Source organism: Pangasianodon hypophthalmus, chromosome 12, assembly GCF_027358585.1.
Source record: "Pangasianodon hypophthalmus isolate fPanHyp1 chromosome 12, fPanHyp1.pri, whole genome shotgun sequence".
Classification (NCBI taxonomy): Eukaryota; Metazoa; Chordata; class Actinopteri; order Siluriformes; family Pangasiidae; genus Pangasianodon; species Pangasianodon hypophthalmus.
In genome coordinates this window covers 15,388,956-15,409,969 of record NC_069721.1, presented here as the reverse complement: position 1 = coordinate 15,409,969, position 21,014 = coordinate 15,388,956, and the positions used below count along the sequence as shown (strand labels likewise).

Sequence of the window (21,014 nt, the reverse complement as noted above, 5' to 3'; positions counted from 1 at the left end):
AGAAAAACTACAAGTTTTCCTGAACTGAAATAAGTTTCTGTTCTCCAGGTACCTCAATCTCAAGTTAGAACATTTTAAAATATGGATATCCCCAAATGTGAAAAAGTAAATGTGAAACTTACATTTAAAGACTTCTACGTCCACCGCAGCGTAGGTGAACTGCAGTATCTAATTACAGACTGAGCTGATTAGGCTTATGTCTGGCACACTATAAGGCACCTGGCTGTCCGACAACTTCATCAAAGCCTGACATTCACTGGGTGAGGAAATCCCACTTAGCTAGCAAGGTTTTAGGCAGCTTTAGGCAGTCTGACTGCATTTGTGAAAATGGTTCCTTACCTGACGTGATCTTTGAGAAAGATCCTGGGCAAGAATAAAAAGTAAAAAAAAAAAAAAAAAAAAAAACACTTTTCCGTGTCTTTTTGCTAAAATGAGTTCTTAAAGTTGAGGTGTCAAAGTATGTTAAGCTCACTTTATCGTCTTTTTTTGTTTGTTTGTTTGCCAGAATTCAGCTTTGGTGACATCTGATGGGAATTCCCAGAACACTACACAACTGTTATGCTGCTAAAATTTACTTTCCAGTTTCCATGCCGTCCAACTGCCACATCACAGCATGAATAATTTCTCCAAAATGAAATCACTGTAATCTTCCAACTGATTTAAGGAAAACTCTTCAAAATAGTTAACATTATGCAGACATTTCACTCTGCTGTTATACTTATGGATACAGATAACTTAAATACAAAACTTGGGCTACACTTGCAACATTATGTTGCTATCTTCCCTCCACATTACATAAGCAAAATAAGGTATTTATCATTACATATGCACAATAAGATATTTATCGAGGTTGTGAATAAATGTAGACAGCCCTTCCAACTCCGCAGAGATCTGCTGAACTAGTGGGAAAGGACTTTAAAAACAATGAGTCATGGAATATCTTTGCAGTGGCTTCAGTGGTGTTTGACCAGCCATTTCCGATGCAGCTACAGCTAAGGACACACTCTCACTTAGAGGGCACTGTGCTCTCACACTCCGCACTCGGAGCAATGATAACAATGAGCAAAGTGTGCTTAGGGCATACGCATAAACAGACACACTGCAAGTCAATTACCCAACTCTTTGGCACACACACAAAAAAGGCACACACAAACAAAGACACACTCCAGCTTCTCCTGCTGCTTCCCCGTGCTTTTCCCTTCTCTCGGAGCCTCCCTGAGGGAGTACGGTGTCTCTCACACAATACTGCCACTATCTGTGCTTGTTTTCCTGACTAGCTCGACTGAAGGGTGAGAAATGGTCAGCTAACAGCACACAAGCTCTCGGGACTGTATTGTTAAGTCAGCAGCAAATTGGGAACTGAGCTATGCTGGCCCAGACTGACCAGGATTTAATGTTCCGGAGTCAATATTACACAGAGTAAAGTTTTATTATCTATAGAAACCTGTTATTGGCTTGTTTACATCAATGTTTCTCAAATTCAGGTTCAGGGACCCCAGGGTCTGTGAAATAGCCTAGGGAGGAAGTCCAAAAAATTACATCATTTTATATAATTTAATTTATATTATTATAATGAATTCCTATGAGTTTTGATCCGCAATCAGAAAGGTTAATGTAAACTATGATACATACCTAGATATGGCTTTATGTTCTGTATAAATATGGAAATTAAAGGAGCAGTATGTAATTTTTCATCCCACTGCCACCAGTGAGATAAATCACAACTGCAATGAAAGCATTTCCCCTTCACCTCAAATGACAACACGATTTCTGTTAAAACTATGCATACCTCATAGGTTGCCTTTTAAGAAAAAAAAGCAGAGTCGTGGAGAGGAGGGGTGGAGCGTAGTTCTGGGCCAGAAAAATAACACAGAAAACTGAAACAAAGAAATGAGCTAAATCCACTGCATGACACTATGCAAATCACAGCTATCAGTCAAGTTTTCTAAAGTATCCTTGAAATTAGATGGGTCCTGAAATGCGTAAATCTTAAACTGGGCGCTAAAAAACAGGTCATAGCTGTATGCTGTAAATTAAGAATAACATTTGTTTTTAGCAATCCTCAGGCAAAAACTCTTCTCTAAACGTATACCTCCCCCTCAATCTGGAGAAGCTCAGTGAATTAGGTCCTTGTGACATTCATACAATGACTCAACTTCAGCAGAATTAGATAATGATATTTAGCAGACACTTGGAAAGCAAGGGTTGACATTGAATATAAACATGAAACTTATTTGAGGATTAGGAATGCATGTCTTTTATCAGTAATGCAGGAAGACAAGAGCGCTCAATCCATTGATCTTTAATAAAGAGGAAGGACGTTCACTGCTGTAGGACATTAGATGAAAGGGGTATTGATTCTAACTCTGTTTGCATATGTCATCTACACACGCACAGCAATTTAGCAAAATTAACAGATGACAAGAAGCACGTAAACAAGACATCTATGAAAAGTCAAATTAAAAACTGACAGGCAATATTAAAAAAATATATAATATAACTATCAGCATGTTGCATACTGTGCTTTTATAGCAGCATCTTATGACTAAAGTGAAAAGGCCACATGACAAATACTTGCGTATTTGTGTCTGTGTATTATTCACAGTGTAATCATATTAGGTGTCTAAGTATAGAAATGTGCTCCCGCTAGGGAACAAACCCAATTCTGCTTGCCACGTAGGCCTAATATCCCACAAGTTAAGTGACTTTCTGGCTTTGTCAAGCATGCTTGTTCCTCTTCCTTCCACTCCTACAGACTCTATAGTAGGGCTGCACAATACTGCAATACTGGCCTTTGCATTAATCATTTTGACAAAGCATGCTATATGCAAATGAACATCCTAACCACAATGTCAGATAAGTTTCCAGATAAGTTTTCTGTGCAAAATTATAGCATTTTATCATCCAGTTAATCACAGATTCTCCAGATGCTTTAATATGTTGCAAGATATATCGCAATATATTTGTCCATATCGTCCAGCTCTACGTGCTCTATGTCCATATCGTCCAGCTCTACGTGCTCAATGTTACCCCTACGAGAAATTTGTACTCACACAGAGACAACAGACTTATTGTCATGAGACTTCAGGGTGTGACCTACGATTCCATAAAAAAAGGAATCCTATAAATTCTGTTGAACTTGAGCAGTATTACCTGGGCAGCATTCAGTAATCACTACACTGCTGACCTGCCAGTAACAAGCAATCTGCACTAAATGTTTTTTACAAACTATATATCATTGCTGTTATATATCACAGTTGTTCCAGTCCGTTTAATCCACCCTGAACTGCATCCAGCTGCTATTTCTACTTCCACTGTAATGTAAATTACATCTGAGCCTATAATTTCCGCTTAAGGTGCAATATTTGTATGTTAGGATGGTACATGTGCTGTGTTGTCTGAGATGTGTGTGTTGAATGTATCATGTTGTGACCAAACACCAAGAAATACTCCTAATACATGTAAATGTATATGGTGAATAAAATGATTCTGATTTTAAAGCATCGTGGCCTTTTACTGCCCTGCAGTCCTTTTGACCACTAGTCAACATCTGCACACTTCCTTATCACCAGACCATCCTAACCTGACACAAAATTTACACCAGGTGGATTGAGTGAATTCTGGCAAATTCGCAAACAAGAGCATACAGACTGGGTTGATTCATCTCTTTACGCTGCTGGGATCCTTTCGCAAACACTTGGGGTTCACAGTACGCAAGGATAAATAATTTACTGGGGTTCAGGATGAACACGTGAACTTTTACGGTATCAGTTTATTGTTTAGTTGTTCGCCGTACATAAAGCATTCACTAACTATAGCGAAACGAATAGAAAAGCAGAGTAGTTACAAGAGTCATAAACGTAAATCTGGTCTCACGAAAGTGTCGTGCATGTTTAGGGGTTCAGGTAAATTGTAAAATGATCTTGCCGATTAGGAAATGACCCAGTCATCTTATGACAGTTTAAAGATTTTGTGAAAAGTGAGGAGGAGCTTTCCATTTCCATTAGGTCTCATCCCTCTAGTTCTAGACATATGGTCCTAGTCTCTAGGGCCACAGAGACACACTTAACTGCAGTTCTTTCTCTTTAGAGCCCTCTATGGAAGCATGAAAGGTCGATGGTGGAGAAGTGAAACCCTTCTGAAGGCTTATTTCCATTGTGGCAGGAGGACATAATGTGAATAAGGGCTTGTTGACCTCACACTCCCCCAATAAGAGACTGAAGGAGAGGAGTTTCACACTTTCTCTCTCTCTCACACACACACCGTTTGCCTTGCTGTCAACACACATGCTTTCCCTTTTGAAGTAAGGAGCTGGTGTCAAACACACAACACAAAACACTCACAACTGCTTTAGCTCATTTGCCCACAGCTGCTGTTTGACCAAACGCGACCAACTCCCAAAATCTCGTTGGGAATATTTACACTTTCTGCTGCTCGTAGCTCAGATACTACCAACTCCACTGTCTGTATACAGTCTCTTTAGCATCATGTTAATAATATAACTTCGTTTAAACAAGATATGATCTTAGTTACTGAATTAATTTAAAGAAAAACTGATAATTACACGACAGAGTGAGTGAGAGACAAAACCGCTAGTTTTACCTCAGAGTCCTCATCGTCCGCGTGCACACAACATCCACAACTAACAGCTACATTATCCAGTGTTAGAGTCACACAAAGTTGTGTAATCCTCACAAACGCCACTCTAATACCCACACTAGCCCAAATTCTTCTCTACCCAAAAAAGAAAAAAGAAAAGAAATGTTTACTAGCTCACTCTGGCTGCCCCCAAAACCCAGCAGAAGCTCAACACGCACGAGGTCCGTTATTATTCAGCAGCTGTGTGAGCAGGCTGCGCGCGCGCCCCTTCCTTCACTAACGCCACCATCACGACTCAGCGGTTACACCGTCCTCAGTCAGTCAGCGCGCGCACACACACACACACACACACACCTCCATAAGCTGACATCCCACAGCGCCAGGACGCTAGCGCAATGAGCGCAACGGAGCACAACGTCTCACGTACCTGAGATTGGGCTTTGCGTGTAGCTTCTGCCGCTCAGCTGGACTGCTGTAGTCCTGTTAGTCCTGAGACATAGATACACACACACACACACACGCGCGCGCGCGCAGAGAGAGAGAGAGAGAGAGAGAGAGAGTTAGAGGAGTACACCCTCTCCCTCTGCGTTCCAAATGTCCTGAAATTGGTTCCTTCCAAAGTAACAGAGAAACTTTAGCCTAGACAGTGTACGGAAAAACTAACACACCCCTACTACTGCCACACACCCCTACTGCTGCCACACACACACACACACACACTCTCCCTCACTCTCTCTCTCTCTCTCTCTCTCTCTCTCAGCAAAAAGTAGTACATCTTGTTACATCTTGTGTACCTTTAATATATATCTGTCTTTCACCTGGAAATGTGGATATAGTGTGCCTTCAAATATATGGTACATAAATAGACCATAATTCATTTTGTGAGTAAAGCTTTAAGGGTACACTTCTTGCACCTTTCTATACTACAGGTAAAAAAGGTTTAATCTAGATAGTACTATGTCAATGACAAAGAAAGGTACAGTTTAGTACTCTTTCTCACATGCATGTACATATGCATACACGCATCATCATCATCATCATCATCATCATCATTATCATAGCACTTCATCTGAATGGTAAGCGTTTGATGAGAATTAAGGTAATGTGGCCCTGTGTTACTGTTATTGTACCATCACGGATAGATCTTTAGTATGTATCTTTCCCCGTGAAAGGAGCATGTGGTGTACCTTAAATTAGCTTTCAGAGTAAAGCTTTAAAGGCACATTAATGGTTCTCAAGGTCCAGTAATGTACCTTAAATGTATAAAGATACAAACTACAGGTACAAATTCTGTTCCCTTGATAGTACCACCCTAATGACAAGGAAAAGTACAGTTTATTATCTCTACTTCTGAGAGCTCAATGACCCACTGCAGGGTATTTGTGGTTTGTCAGGTTTGTCAGCATCAAAATGATCTCAAAATGTGTTATGATTCTTTTCTGGGTAAGATACTGTACATGTTACCAAAATGAGCTCTACTGTCTTCTGGTCATCCATATCCCATTACTGATATGATGATCTGATTAGCAAATTTAATTTACCCTGCCTTTTGATGAGTGCATTTAGCAACAGACTGTTGGCCAAAGAAAAACTGTAATAGTTTTACAAACTGCCTATCAAATGCAATCAAATGCAATTTTATATATATATAGGCCTGCCAGTGTGATATATCAGAATAGTTTCACCAAGACTGTATTACATTTTGACCAACTTCTAGCACCAGAGCATTCACATCATTCACAAAGCTCTCCAAAGCTCCACTCCCATGAACACCTGCCAAATTTAACTCCTGACAGAGTGCTTAGATGAAGGATCCTGGACAAAAAAGTTCTGATTTTCAAGAGATGGGAACTGGACCCTTAGAGACTGCATGGCACAGAGCCTAGAATCTGAAACGCCCCTTTCCACAAACACATAATCATTCAAGCACAAAGAATCAGAATAAATCTAATTGGTTCGTGTCTTTTCAAATGAAGGGATTATTTGATCTGTGGTTCTTGCTATCAACATACAAGCACACACACAAAGAAAACTACACAACCTCCAAAACTCCACATACCTGAGTGTTTTCATGGCTGACTGTTCACAGATGGAGGAGAGCTCTAAAAAGAACAAAGGCTGATGGATTTCATAATATTGACACAGATGTTGCACATATAACTAAATCTGTGTAAGATGTTCCTCAGAAAGTGTGTTGTTTGTATCTGGTGGACAAATCTCAATCCGCAGCCCACCTGAGTATTCAAAGGGAGAATCACAAAAGGAGTTAGTTCACGGTTGGGATGAGCTTGTTTTTGGTGTTCACTAGATATGTTTTCAGAGACACCACAACATTTGCACATCTGTAGGGTGGACGATCAGGGTCATGGAACCTCAACCACTGTAATGCTTGTGATAAAACCAAATTGACTTCATATTGCCTATCGGATGCTTATCTTACTGCTGTAAATCTAACCATTGGGGAGGTCTGTTTCCTCACCTCACACATCTCCTGTGGCTACTTAAGTTAAGATAAACAAACTTTAGAAAACTCATACCTTGTGGAACATTGAAGTAGCATCTGCTCTGTCTCCAGTGTGTGTGTGTGTGTGTGTGTGTGTGTGTGTGTGTGTATACAATACCATAACACATGAAACCTGTACAGATTTCAATGCCAGTAGACATAAACCAAAAAGAATAATATAACCACTGGCAGGCCTGAACAAGATTTAGATTTAAACAAGCACCAAGCAGAAATTTCCATGAAAAAGTAATGAAAACAGCAATAAAAGTAGGATAAACTTTGGGTTCATGGAAAAAAGACTACACTGTATAGTGATATTTGCTTAATTCTGTCTCAAAAGGCTTAAATCATAGCTATGGTACCTTTTGCTTTTGAGTCCAAATATCTAGATAGTCGTAACCAACTACATTTTCCTTATGTAAATGTAAACCAATAATATACCAATATACCTAAATCATAAAAACATCATAGAGGCTGTTTTGGACCTGAAAAGACAGAAGCAATGAGAAAGCCAAAGTCTTCAGTAGACTATGGTAAGTTCTCCAACATGGTTAGACTAGCCTACAAGCCAATTTATTCACACGGTATAACAACACAACAGTGTACCAGATAGTATTGTTGCAATTAAATGCAAAAAAGAATGGTCGCACCAAATATTGATTAGAGTACAGTAGGTATACTGGGAAGTCATGAATCATAAAAGACACCATGATGCAGTGTCAGATAGCCTGACAGCAAATGCTGTCAAATTAAAGTCACTACTCACATCTCTGGCAGGTAGAGGAATTCGTGTAGGTCATGAAGCTTATAAAAACTGGCCTGTGTTAAATTAACATCTCTGTATTTATGATTTGTTAAAATATATGACAGGATATGCAGTAATACGGCCAAGATGTTATTCTGTTCCTAACATCACGTGAGTAGAATTCTGGTAGGTGGTTCAATGCTTCAGGTTTCTGATTCACATCCGGGTGGGAGTTGGATTATTTCACATCCTGCAGCCATAATAAAGGATCATGAAAGGGTGTGATGCAATATAATGGCGTATCACTGCTTCCATTTGCTAAAGAGATGAGCTCCAATAGACTAACACTGACAGCAGGGATTAATGTGAAAGTGAGAATAGATTTGTGGCTGTAGACTAGGTAGGAGTTGAAGATATTTGGACGGAAGATAGGCTTTGGAAGCCAATCCATTTACAGGTTACTGTATACCATAGTCTCCCTCATTCACACAGCTTTGAATGAGGGACACGGAGGTATTATCCACCATTGTACTTCACAATACCATGATATTCTGATAAACCCTGCAGCTATGCTGTCATTCTAAAACCAAGAATAGTAAAAAGTCAGACTGTGGTTTCAATGAGTAGGAAAACATGTCTGGCGTTCTCAGGCCCCTCACAAACAGGATGGTGCCAAACTGAAATCAGATGAAATAACTACTAGTGTTCAAAGACACACAGTTACTGAAGACCGAGCTCAGGCTTTCTTCTCTACTGGTCTAGCCTGAACCTATAATTTAGCATAGCTATTTTAGAATGCTTGCATTGTCCTGTGGTCACTTGGGTCTATACCATCTCACCAGAACAGGAAATGTCTCCATAACCAAACAGTGCTACGAATCCGCCCATTCCTCAGGCCTGTCTGGCCTCAACCCTCTGATGACCACCACACTGATTACAGCTGACACATGAAACCAAGCAACAAAAGGGAACATTTTTTAAATATTGTGGTTCAGTGTATTTGCTTATGCTGTAGTGCAGTGATTTGAATATTGATGGTTATATTTAGTGAAATAAAAAGTCTGCTGAGTCCTACAGCAGAATAGAGGAAAGATCACTTCAGTGCTCATTTTTAGATTAATTATTTTAAGAATTGTTTAAAAGAGGATAAATGTCTTTGTCTATGCATTTTTTTTGTAAGGTGAAGCATAACATATCAAGCATACTGCCAATGACTGTGGATGTTCACTGTGTTGGGGTTTGTTTGAATGGGTAATATGAACAATCACGAAATATGTAAAAACAAACAAACAAAAAATATGAATGGATTAAGAGGAACTTTAACAGTCTTTTAATAGTAAATGAGAAAAGAATAAAGTAAACTGTCTGAAATCCGATCAAAACGAAAGCGACTGCTCAAACTGCTCTCCAATTTCCAGCCACAGCATCTAATCTCTCCAGTTTTTCCTCCGGAAAAAACTGGAATGAAGAAAGGAAAGAGTCTGATTCATGCCACAACAGCCTCTTTGTTTCACTAAATTGAACATTCATTGAGTACCTCTAAATTAAGCCACAAACATAAATAGAGTGTGTGCTGAACAAAGCCCAAATTAAATTAGGCCATAAATTAATGAATGATTCAACAGAAAGCCATCAAAATATGAAAGGGCTCTGGAAACCCCAAACAGTCCGAACACCCCCTCTAAACACGCACCCACACACAGTTATAAAATAAACACACAAAGTGGATATTTGTAGTGCCATGGTGGTTTTGCATACTCACCCACCACATTATATGGCAAGTAAATACTCTCAAAGCGACAAGCAGACCTCCCATGATCCACTTCTCCTCCTCCACTTCCACCTTGACCACAGCAAATCCTGAAGCAACTGGGTTTTCCTGAGCAAGCACCCACACTAACGCAGAACAGATGTGTGTAGGGTGGAGCAGAGGCTGAGGGGTGGGGAGGGGTCGAGCATTAGAGAGCAAGAGAAGGAGATGTGCTTAAACTTCTGCCCCAGCTGGGGCATCTGGATATGGAAAAGAAGGAAGAAGCATTGCAGGGAGGGGGATGATGGGGCAGGGTGGGGGGGCTGTATTTAACACATGAGGATCATGTAGTGGTGTCTCACCTCTGAACTGACTTCTGAACTGCTGCCTACATGTAGTACGGTGATTCGAGCTGATTCACTTTGATGTGGTAAGGGCCCACAATCTCATACAGCCAACTGCTATAGCAAAGCACTCTGAAGCTTATCCAGGATGGGCTTCACACACTTAACCCTCCTGCAATATCTATTTTATAGAGTGAAAATGGAGCAGAACCTGAACACAACTGATAACCATACTACTTCATTTAACTTGAGACATTTATGTAAAATAGAAATGGTCTTTTATTAAGATTTCACTTACAGTTCATAGGATTTAAAAAAAAAAATTGCTCTACCTTATGTCAGTAGGTTTTGAATATGTGGAACAATTCTTTAGAAATGAGGCAATGCACATCATTAAAAATTCATGACCGGATTATTTTAGTGCCATGGTAAACAACTAATGAGAGCAATGCTGTTTGGACAGCGAGGAAAGCGGATTCATTTAACGGATTTCACTCTTGAACCATGCATTTGAAGTTCGCTATTGTGAATTATGATCTTAATGAAGATATGTTCTTGGTAATGCTTTACATTGTGGTTTCCTTAGCTGATATTGCTCAGTACAAATCATGTAGTATTAATACACCATAAGTAACATTTACAATCACTTGCATTAATAGAGTTTAAATAAATAAATAAATAAATAAATAAACCAGATGAGCCAAATTATCAGCACTTATGTTAAGAAATAGTTGTCACATCCACAAGCAAATTAAACCCACAGTCACCAGCTTGAACAAAACCATCATTAACATGTTTGTGGTTGTGAACTGGTAAAATTCAGAACTTTGTCTGAAAAGTAAGGTCCAGTATTTACACTTGAAGACCAGACCATGTTGTAATTTAATTTTTGCTCATTTATGTGGACTCATTTTTTAAATAATCGATTGAATAAGCATTATTCAGTGCAGGTGACATTTCATTAACATTTTACCAAATACCAATTAAATATCTATGTATGTATTAATGTAGATATGTATATGAAACTTAATTTCTTAATGCAATGAATAATGTTAGTTAAGTGAACATTATTGTATGAACCTGGTAGCCAGGTAAATAAATTAAAGGTTCACCAGGATTCACTTTATTTGACTAAACAAGAATGTCAAGAAAGTGTTTTTTAATAGACCACTGTATTTCTGTAAACCGGTTGGTAAATAAAGACATTTACCATCAGATTCTGATGAAAAGATACAAGAAGACAATCAACAGTAGTGAAACCACTCTTAACTTGTGATCAAGTTCACTAGAACTTTTTATTCATAAACAATGATGCTCCTGCTAAGCAGTGCCTTAATTTCTGTCTGCAACTAACTTTTTATTTCAGTTTTTACTACCCTCTGTATTGGTTAAGAGCTGTTTTGGGTTTGTGTGGGTGTCATGATTAGCTGGGCAAAAATGGCACAAAATACCATGCACCCTGCCAATGGCAGTGTGTGCATAGCTTTCATCGACCAATCTGAGCAACCAATGGGTTTATTTAAGAAATGCAACCCAAATATACACTTTGTTTTGGTACTGAATTTTATTTTTGGCCGGTGAAGTGTCACAGGTTGCTTTTGGTAGATTTGGCAACCCTTTTAGTCACAAAATATGATCATGTGAATACTGAAGATGCATGTAAGGAGGGACAATACCTGGTGTGAATGATTCTCCTTTCCCGATCACCCGAGACTGATGTTAATACTGAGTCTGAACAGGGCTTTCCTGTTCTCCATGCACACATCAGACATCTTGGCTAATTTAACAAGACTACCACAGACCCTTCGTCTGCCAGCTATGATGTCAGACCGTTTCAGAGAGAGAACTGAGAAAGGAGATTCCCTGTTTTAATCAAGAGAGAGAGAGACCAAGAGAAAAGGAGAGAGAAAGGAAGACAGAGAAAGACAGAGGGAGGGAATCCAAGCCACATAAGCAGTATAAAATTAATTCCTGGAAAATTTCAGTGAACATCCCCATGGACATTTCGTAATGTCACTGGATTTCACTGTTCTCAGATATTATATACGTACAACTTCAAAATGCTCTGATCTCACTTTTTCTTTTTCTTTTTTTTTTTTTTTTTTTTTTCAATACTACAGCTTCATGTATTGGCTGATATCCAATACTGATCTGGTATTGATGTCCTCACATTATCTAAGCCGACTCTCAGCAAGCTTTGGTTGCCAATTCACGATTCATGGTGACAGGCTTTAAGACAAGTTGTGTCTTTTGTTCATGAGCATGATCTGTGTCTTGTCAGTCCACAAAGCACATGTTCATACCATAAAATATAAAACATGTCTGTGTATTGAATCAGAAAATAAGTGAAATCCAATCCAGTACCATTCTTGCATTCTAGGATGGTATCAAATTAGTGCATTCCCAGTCCAGTATGTACAATACTTCATTTGTACTTCATAATATACACACACAAGATGAGATTATTATTATTTTTTTGTACTTGAAGTCTATTCATTTGACAGGAAATGCTTAACAATTAATATCCAGAGATTAACATTTCTTTTGTCTCAGATAATAACAACTGGAAAAAAGGTCTAATGTGCAAAAAGTTCATTCAGAATAATGAGCAATATTGCAATTCTAACAAAATATAAAAAAAAAAAATCTTAAATACCTAAAAAGTAACTATTTATTTACCAACTAACAGGGGTTATCGTTGTAATTTTAAGGGTTTATTATTTTTATTTTGCTTTCTATAGTCCTTTTCTATAGGAAACTTTATAAACTTAAATCCAAGCAGCAAAATTCTGGAACATTTTAAAGGTCACCACAGCAGCTACTTGCATCCCACTCCACAATTAGAGTAATTGCTCAAAATGAAGGGTATTCAACATCCAAGTCACAGAAAAATAAGACTATTCTTAACGAGATCTTGTGTAGAATATACCGGATAACTGCAAAAAAAGGCCACAATATACTTATAGCAATGTGTTTTTATATGTGCTCTGGCCATACTCCTACATTAGAAAAAAGCTTCCTAGTGTCTATTCACTCAATAGAGGGTTATTGGGTCACCTACAGAGGATCTGGTGTGTGTTTTAACATGTGAGTGCAGGACTCCGAAATGTTTACAGTCTGGTCTGTGCTCCAACTATCACTGCACTGTAAAACACACACACTTAGAAGAGTGAAATAACATTAAACTCTCAGACACAGACAAGCACATTTCCACAGTAATAGTCTCAACAATCTAAAGCTGTGTATGAATATACATCAAACTGCTTTATTTAGCAACCACAGATGATTATTAACACTGGGCTTGAATGAGGTCACCCACATTCAGCCTCAGTACCAGGCACTGCCACCTCCTTCTCTATTTCTCTCCCACTGTAGCTGGGGTAGGTATGAGCCGAGTGATAATACGGCAAGAAGAGAGGCAGTTTAGATGAAGTTATTCTGGATGAAAGGCAAAGTGATAATCCCCATCTGGAATTTCAAAATCTCCACATACAATGCACATGCACGCACAGGACATATAATTCAGCCTATATCAAAGGAAAGTTTGGAAATAAGTGAGAAACTTAGAAAGCTTTGCACAGCTCCAAGGGCTGCGGCTCAGCTGTGTGTACAGATTCCAGGATCAAATTCCGGGACATCTGGACGGTTGATGGTGCGTGTTGGTATAGTGTTATATTCACGCAGCTGCTTTGCACTGGGCCGTGCATTTTCACTGACAAATTTACCTATAGCACTGGAAAAAACTGAGCTCACGAAACACTAAACCTTAGGTAAAATACATACTCTTATACTCTTATTAAAGAAAGAAGGAGCAAAAAAGCACCGAAAGAAAGAAAGTTGTTAATTACAACACACGCAGTTTAAATGTGTTAAATTGAAGAAGGAAAACTAAACTGGGGAGCATATCATGTGAAATCATCATCCAATTACATTGCTGTTTAAAAAAATTTAAAATAGCCTACTAGACTTGCTTAACACATTTGTCTTAAAAACTGTCCACACTATCTGTTAAATATGATAATAACATTAGACAATTAGAAATTACATTAACAACATTAGAAATTAATTTTATCCTATCATCGGGAGATTACAGGTTTAAATCTATGAAACTATGCTACAGCCACCATGGTCCAAGAAACCAAAACTTACCATGCTCTCTGGGTGGAAGTGACATCAGTATCATCTGTCGATCAGAGAGAAACTAGACAATCACAGGTCCATGAGCTCATGTATGTGGAAGAGGGTAGTTAGCTCTTTCCTCTGAGTGTGTTCAGCTGTCATATGATGTAGCAGGAGCTGCAGTTTGTAAAGAGGAAGCATGTATTATCCTTCACCCTCCCCACTTGGTAGCTGTTACTTGATAGGGCAGACAGCTAGCTGGTGGAAGGCAACTGGCAAATTTCAATAATTAAAAAAAAATCTTTACAGACTGTTATGTTGATTGCTCAAAGAAATGTATGAGACGTGTACATACAGCACTGACTAAGATAGAGTGAGACATCACTCAATCGTGTGTTATTTTCAGGAATTAGCCTCCTCTTCACCTCCTTTAAAACTACTGTTTTCCATTTCCTAGAATTACCCTTAGTGAGTAATCAGTGTAATCCCTACTTAGCATCACACCCAAACATCATATATCATTAAGCAAACCCTCCAAAGTCTATGCTCCTCTCATGCCAACCAACCTCCCTGGCTCCAGTTTGTAACACTTTTTATTTCAGCGGTGCATTGAAGCATTTTTATCTGCATTCCTTATCCCTTTTGTCATATGTTGATAAAGTCAGCAAAGCAAAGCCTTTACACTGAAAGTAAAGTATATATGAGTTAAAGTAAGCATTCTATTTTAGCTGCCATGATATACCCACTGTAGAGAAGGGAGGGGTTTAGGGATATTGTTTTGAGTGTGCTCGAGGGGGAGGAAGCAATGAGGTAAAGTGTTCTTTAGTCTAAGTGCAACATAGCGGTCTGTGGCCTAAAGGCTCCTCCAGTGAGGCAAGGCAAAGTAAACAAGAGAGAAAGACAGACGGAGAGAGAATAAAGCAGAGCAAGAGTCTCCGTTTCCATTGTGACATTTTACCCTCTTGGTGTAAGAATAGATCATATTTTTGAAAAAAACATATTTGTAAGGGTGAAAGGAATCTTAATGGAACTTTTTTCCTTTTGAATTTTTAAGTATAAATCAGGGACATCAATATGTAGTTACATATTTTTAAGACTACAGTGGTGACTAGAGAATATTTTAAAAGCTAATCTTGATAAATGTTAAATCTTGTTAAAAGTTCATCTTAATCTTAAAGTTAAGTGTCAGAGCTGCTTCAAAGATTGAGCCTGATTCCTATAGTAAATATTGAATATTGAGTAAATCTGGGATGCAAAACAGGCATATTGTATATAGTTGTTTTTTTCTGTCTTTTTAGTCTATTTTTCAATTAAAGCTCCAGTCTGTAACTTTTGAGGATTTGGAGAAATCTCTGGTAAAAGACAACGTGCCCTTTCTCTTTGCGGATTAATCACATTATATAAACGTTCAGGTAGTATTCACATAGTGCATAAAACTGTGACTGTATTTTGTGATTATACATGCAGTTTTAATCAATTGCATTTGAGGTAACTATAATCTCTAACTGCTGGAATAGACACAACATCAGATTTTAACTGACCACATACATTCAAAAACATTAAAATGTGTTCCAAATATGAGGAACACATAGTAAACACAAATTAAAACACAATAAATTTGTACACAATATATTTGAGTGGTGTGGGACTAGGAATGTTAAAATTGTTAGGGTCAGGGGAAAGTTATGTAACCCATGATTACATACAAAGATAAGAGACAGAGCAGTGCCCACTTAAAGTAACCAGCACATGGTTTAAACACGCTGGTTTGAGTCTGCAGGAATGCACGACTTTCACCTGGACTATTTAGTAGTGTGATCCGAACAGAAAAATAGCTGATGCTTCAGTTCGATGCTTAATTTCATTCAAATACTGTATGTCCTAAAAATCCTAAAGTTGCAAAGTAAAAAATGTAAAGTTCTAAACAAACCAAAGATAGAAAAGGTGACTGTTAAACGTCATGAACTTCAACTGAGGCTAGTACTTAAACCAGTCCAAAATTGGCCAGATGTTTATTCTAGCAATCAGTATGACCATCCAAGTATTCATAAAAGATATACTGTATTTTTGGAGCTATAGCTGTGTAAGGTGGTCTCCATTATGAGCAGGATTCCAGCAGCGGGCCTCTTTAATGCCCACTTTAATGCCAGGTTTCTGTGAGAGTAGCTCTGCTAACCGCTCTACATCCTCCTGCTTGTCGACTCGCCTACCCCATAAAGTCTGTGAGCCGCACTGCAGCCAGACCACCAACACTGCCTGAATGACCTCAGTTTCTACTCCACTCTCTCTTTCATTACAATGACCACCTGCAAGATTTAGGGTATTTTCCAGGAAAGAAAAAAATACGCTTATTCAATGGCTGTTATTAAATGTTATTAAATAATATCTAGGAGGGGAAAACCCATTGTGCCCAATGATATGTAAAAAAAAAAAAATCCTAAAGAGTGCCTCAGCTGTGCCTCATGTCTCATCTCAACAGTCAATAATAATGGAAGAAGATGAAAAACCTAATTTCCAGGTTATTCTCTGGTTACTCACCCTAAAGCCTATTCTTGTCCCATTCAGTCCTGTTCTGCTATTGTGGGAACCTTCTCCCTAAACCTGGGAATTTCTTAGTGGCATTTAACCAAGTCACCAAGCTTGTTTCCAGTATCTCCAAAACTCCCATGACCACCGAATCCCAGTCACCATAGTGTTGGAATGTTGCCTGATAGCCCCAGCATTCCTGGAGATAAAAGTGGAGGGAAATAAGATATCTGAGCCCTTATCATCACTGAACAGAGGCCATCCTACTGGCCAGAAAACTATAAATATAAACAAGTACCCAGAGTAGCATACCATCTCACTGATGCTCAGGTAAGACGTATTCTAATCAGAAGAAAATGTTTCTGTAGTGAAAAGGGGTACCTCTATTCTATTCAATTTCATCTTAAGTGTCTTAGGTAGTATATTTGCATCAGATGAGCTCATTAATGTTCATATATATACATTTTGTTGTCACCAATAAGACCAAGCATAATTTTAGTATTATTGTCAAAATTTTGTTTAGATGTTCCACCTAAAGCAATACACAGAGAAAACAGAAAAGGACATTCATGTTTAGAATTTCTTTGGAAGGTCCCACCCTCAGAAACATGATAACCGTCTAGTCACAAGAAATCAAGTCTCTAAAGACCAAATGATTTCTCCACCAAGTCTGGCTACCCCACCTTCACAAAGCGACATCAATTACAAACTAAAACTTAATTAAAGTTCCTTTCATGGGGAAAAACTCTGCAGGGGGAAAACATAGGAATTACGCAAGGTTTGAATTCTCGATTATGATCATTTTCTCTAAGAGCACAGCTCAGACTGTAGTGCCAGCTGTAATTTAAATCACAGGTTTTTATAAATGCACTCATTATAATATGATATCATTTAAAATAAGGGACTTGCATAGTGAACACTCCACATGACCTAAGCCTAATAAAAGGAAAAATGTTTAAAAACTTGTAATTTAACAAAGAAAAAATTATAATTGTTGATTTGGTGAAGTCAAAGAGACAGAACTTTCTAACAGTCAGTAAGTTTTCTGACAATAAATAGTCTTCAGGACAGTTGACAAGCATTGTTTTTTTTTTTTATTATTATTATTAACTTCAGGAGAGAGTAAAAGAGAGGCTGGTGAGATAAGGAGCGTTTATAGCCGCTATAATGTTAGTGATATCAGGAACTAACTTGTTCTGCAGACGTTCCACAACATTAAATGCAACTATAAACTGATAAAAAAGAATGACATGGAAATAATAAAATGTAATTACTGGCAAATTGCTGTGGTGTAATAGGACTAAAACCCTTCAGGAAGTGTTGTTACAGGTAAAATAATCAACTTCAGGGTGGTAATGGACACCATCCTGTCATGGATTATTTTCCTATAACAGAACGTCCCATTGTGTTTTATTCCTTACTTAAATCATGTTAAAGTCTCTTTAAGTGTTTGTTATTTTAGGTCTTGCTCGAGTGTGAAATGTGTGTCATTGCTGAAGTATGTGACCCGTGACCCAACATCAACCAAAACCATACATATAAGCTGAAGTGGGGCTCACAAGACTTAAGGACCATTTGACCAGTCTATTAACCTCTGACTTTCCCTGTTGTCATATCTTATTTTTATAAGCTAGTCTGTTCTGTCTTGAGAAAGAGAGAGAGAGAGAGAGAGAGATCCTGTAATAAAGCTGTATCAGTTCACCAGTAACTGACCACTGTCATTATAACAGTCCAGAGAGAAGAAGAGAATTTAATGTGTGAGGCAAGAAAATGAGAATATGGCTATAACAATAGAATTTACATGGGAGAGAACTGAAAGCAAGTACAGAAACTCCCAGATGACGGATGGCACAAGTCTGGAATGACCCCTTAAGTGTCCTTTCCACCCCTAAAGAGTTTCTGAAAACAAGGACAAAGGCAGTATCTGAAAATAGAACAAACAAGCAGGATTTCACATTAGTGGCCAAGCAAATAAAGCTATTACACAGAGATAAAGAAAGAGAGAGAGTTTCCATGGCACACACCCATGTTTTGGCTCCTTGGGCTGTTGAGAAGGAACTGGCTTGATGACAGAGAATGAAATGGAACCAACTAGGATGCAGGCTGTGAGTAATTGGACACAAAACAGCTAGATATTTTTCCGTTTTTGTCTCTGTCTTATGGCATGTTGGATTTTAAATGAAACCATAGCTGGACGATCTCAGCTGCAGAATCGTACATCTTAAATCTTCATTAAGGGTGTTGGGTTACTACATAACTTCATTCAGAAATTGAGAAGTGTGATATCTGGTTGCACTGGCTCTCAATGCTCTGTCAAAAAGGTCCTGCCTAACAGTAACAACCACTCAGATTGCCCATTCCTCAAATAAACTAATACATAACAAGAAAGGTTCACCCAATAGCTCACAAAGTCTAAGAGGTTACTACTACATGAATAGATAGAGTTCAACAAAGATGTGATATTTTAATAAATGTCTAAATAGTATGGATATTAAATGATAAACATGTGTCTGTCTTTTCTGGATTCATTCGAGTGACTCAGTAAACAGGATGTTGTTTAAGGTTTCTGATTTCTGAAAGTTTAATGTTTAGTAATGGGTTAAACCATTTTTCCACTATTGTGGCTGGCCAGATTTGTTGCTACTGAGAAACTCACAAATGTTTCTATTTTTTTTTTTTTTTTTTTTTTTTTTTTTTTTTTTTACAATGTTTTTTTTTCCAACAGTTAATTTTGAGGAGCCTTGAAGCCTATTGCTACACATGTTTGTGGTTGTTTAATTTAGTTTCTTTTTTTTTTTTCATCATCCATCCATGACCTACTCAAACTTTTCTTATACTCAGTACATAAAGTAATGACACATAACTGATGAAGAATAAGCTGAGTGGACAACTTAGATGTACAACATAGATCCCCTAAAATGGGGTCTATGTCTATGTTTGGGATCTATTTAGAACTATGTATCCAAAAAGCTTTTGGATAAACCTAAGCATCTAATTAAAGATGACAGTATCCAGTTTAATGGCATATTCACTGTTTCATCTGAAATCCAATACTTTACAGACTGCATAGTAGTTTTGGTTCATCTGAGGATGGCATATTTAATATTTCATGCTGGAAGTTTTAGTGGTATTAACATTTACATAATAATGACATGCAATGGCCTTCTTTTTTTCCCCACACTGTTCATTTTTAATAAGACTTCTGATGGAATTTCAAAACAAACTGTTGTATGGCATCCTGCTGACTGACAAAAAAAAAACAATCTGTGAGTTTAATAACCAGAGGTTGAAGTCAGTATCTAGAAACTGAAAGTGGTAATTTCACAACAGACCCAAACATATGATTTATGTGATAATACTACAAGTTGGATACAGGCCATTTAACTTTAAATTTGTCTTAAATGGGTTACAGACGAAAAATCAACAACCATTTCAGCATCCTTTTTCATGGTACAGAAGGCAGAGTCCCAGAGTCCCAAGAGTCCTAAATAATTACTTTCAAATAAAGAACATTTCCACTCAGACTAAATACAGAAGAGAAAAAAATTCCTACAGTTTCAAAGGGAGCAAGGAGAGCAAGAGAGTGACCTAGTTAAGCCAACAATCCAGCCGCTCACAAAGTCCTTTGTAATTACTATTTCAATTCTTTGGGACTCCTCACCAGAGCTGTCCTGAACCTCTCCATTCAACCTCAAAGACTGAAAAAGAAAGATTTCATTTCATCAGCTAAATTCAGCTTATTCAGGCTCAGGCATCTTGCAGATGAGGAGTGTGAGGCAGCGAGCACGTCAGTCAAACAGCTGAAGTAAATATCCATATATTCGCAATAAAAGAGAGGCGTAAGCTTTCAAATCATAAGTGAGCACAATGTGACAGGGAGACAGGCAAGAATGATGCTAGTCAGAGTAAGCATATGTGGTGAGACTCCTGTAGTTCCTCCCACTCTTGTAGCCTTCCTTTCATCCTCCCTTTGGGTATTTTAGGAGCACAATAAATACAAAAAATATTTCCTTAACTTTGGCTCATCTGACTCCCTTACTACACGGTAAACTGCATATCTCCATTTTTTATCGGCTTATCAACAGACGGTTGTGTTTTTAACCGGTCAGTGTTAAGCAACATGGTCTTAGACTTGCAAATTCATAACAATTCTTATGAAAAATTTAGGAATGTTATGGTTAGGGTTAAGGGTGGGTGCATTTTCTTGCTGACTTGCTGAAATCCAAAAATAGTACCCTCATTTCCTTGAACAAATAAAAATCTTTTTTCATAGGATCAGATTGGATTTGTGATGCCATTTTATTAAAGCATTTAGAAAAATTGGTTCCTCAAGGATTTTTCACATAGTTAACAGTTTTTAGGTGTTTCACTAAAGGTGTTCTGTGTGCTAAGCATCTGTGGGACAAACCGAAGAATGCTTTAGGGTTT

The 21,014-nt window shown here is 38.0% G+C and overlaps 1 protein-coding gene across 8 annotated transcripts in view; it reads right to left on the bottom strand.

The window, feature by feature from the left end:
• The window catches only part of jcada (junctional cadherin 5 associated a), a 30,449-nt gene extending 16,204 nt beyond the window's left edge, over positions 1 to 14,245 (bottom strand). Inside the window, exons 1-2 of one of the 8 annotated variants that reach the window (XM_026915257.3) lie at positions 9,610 to 9,628; positions 5,027 to 5,088 (exon numbers count right to left, since the gene is read on the bottom strand). The gene's annotated coding sequence lies outside the window, so the exon portion shown is untranslated. The other 7 variants (XM_026915259.3, XM_026915260.3, XM_034309341.2 and 4 more) reach the window with 7 other exon arrangements.
• Positions 14,246 to 21,014: the final 6,769 nt, after the last annotated feature.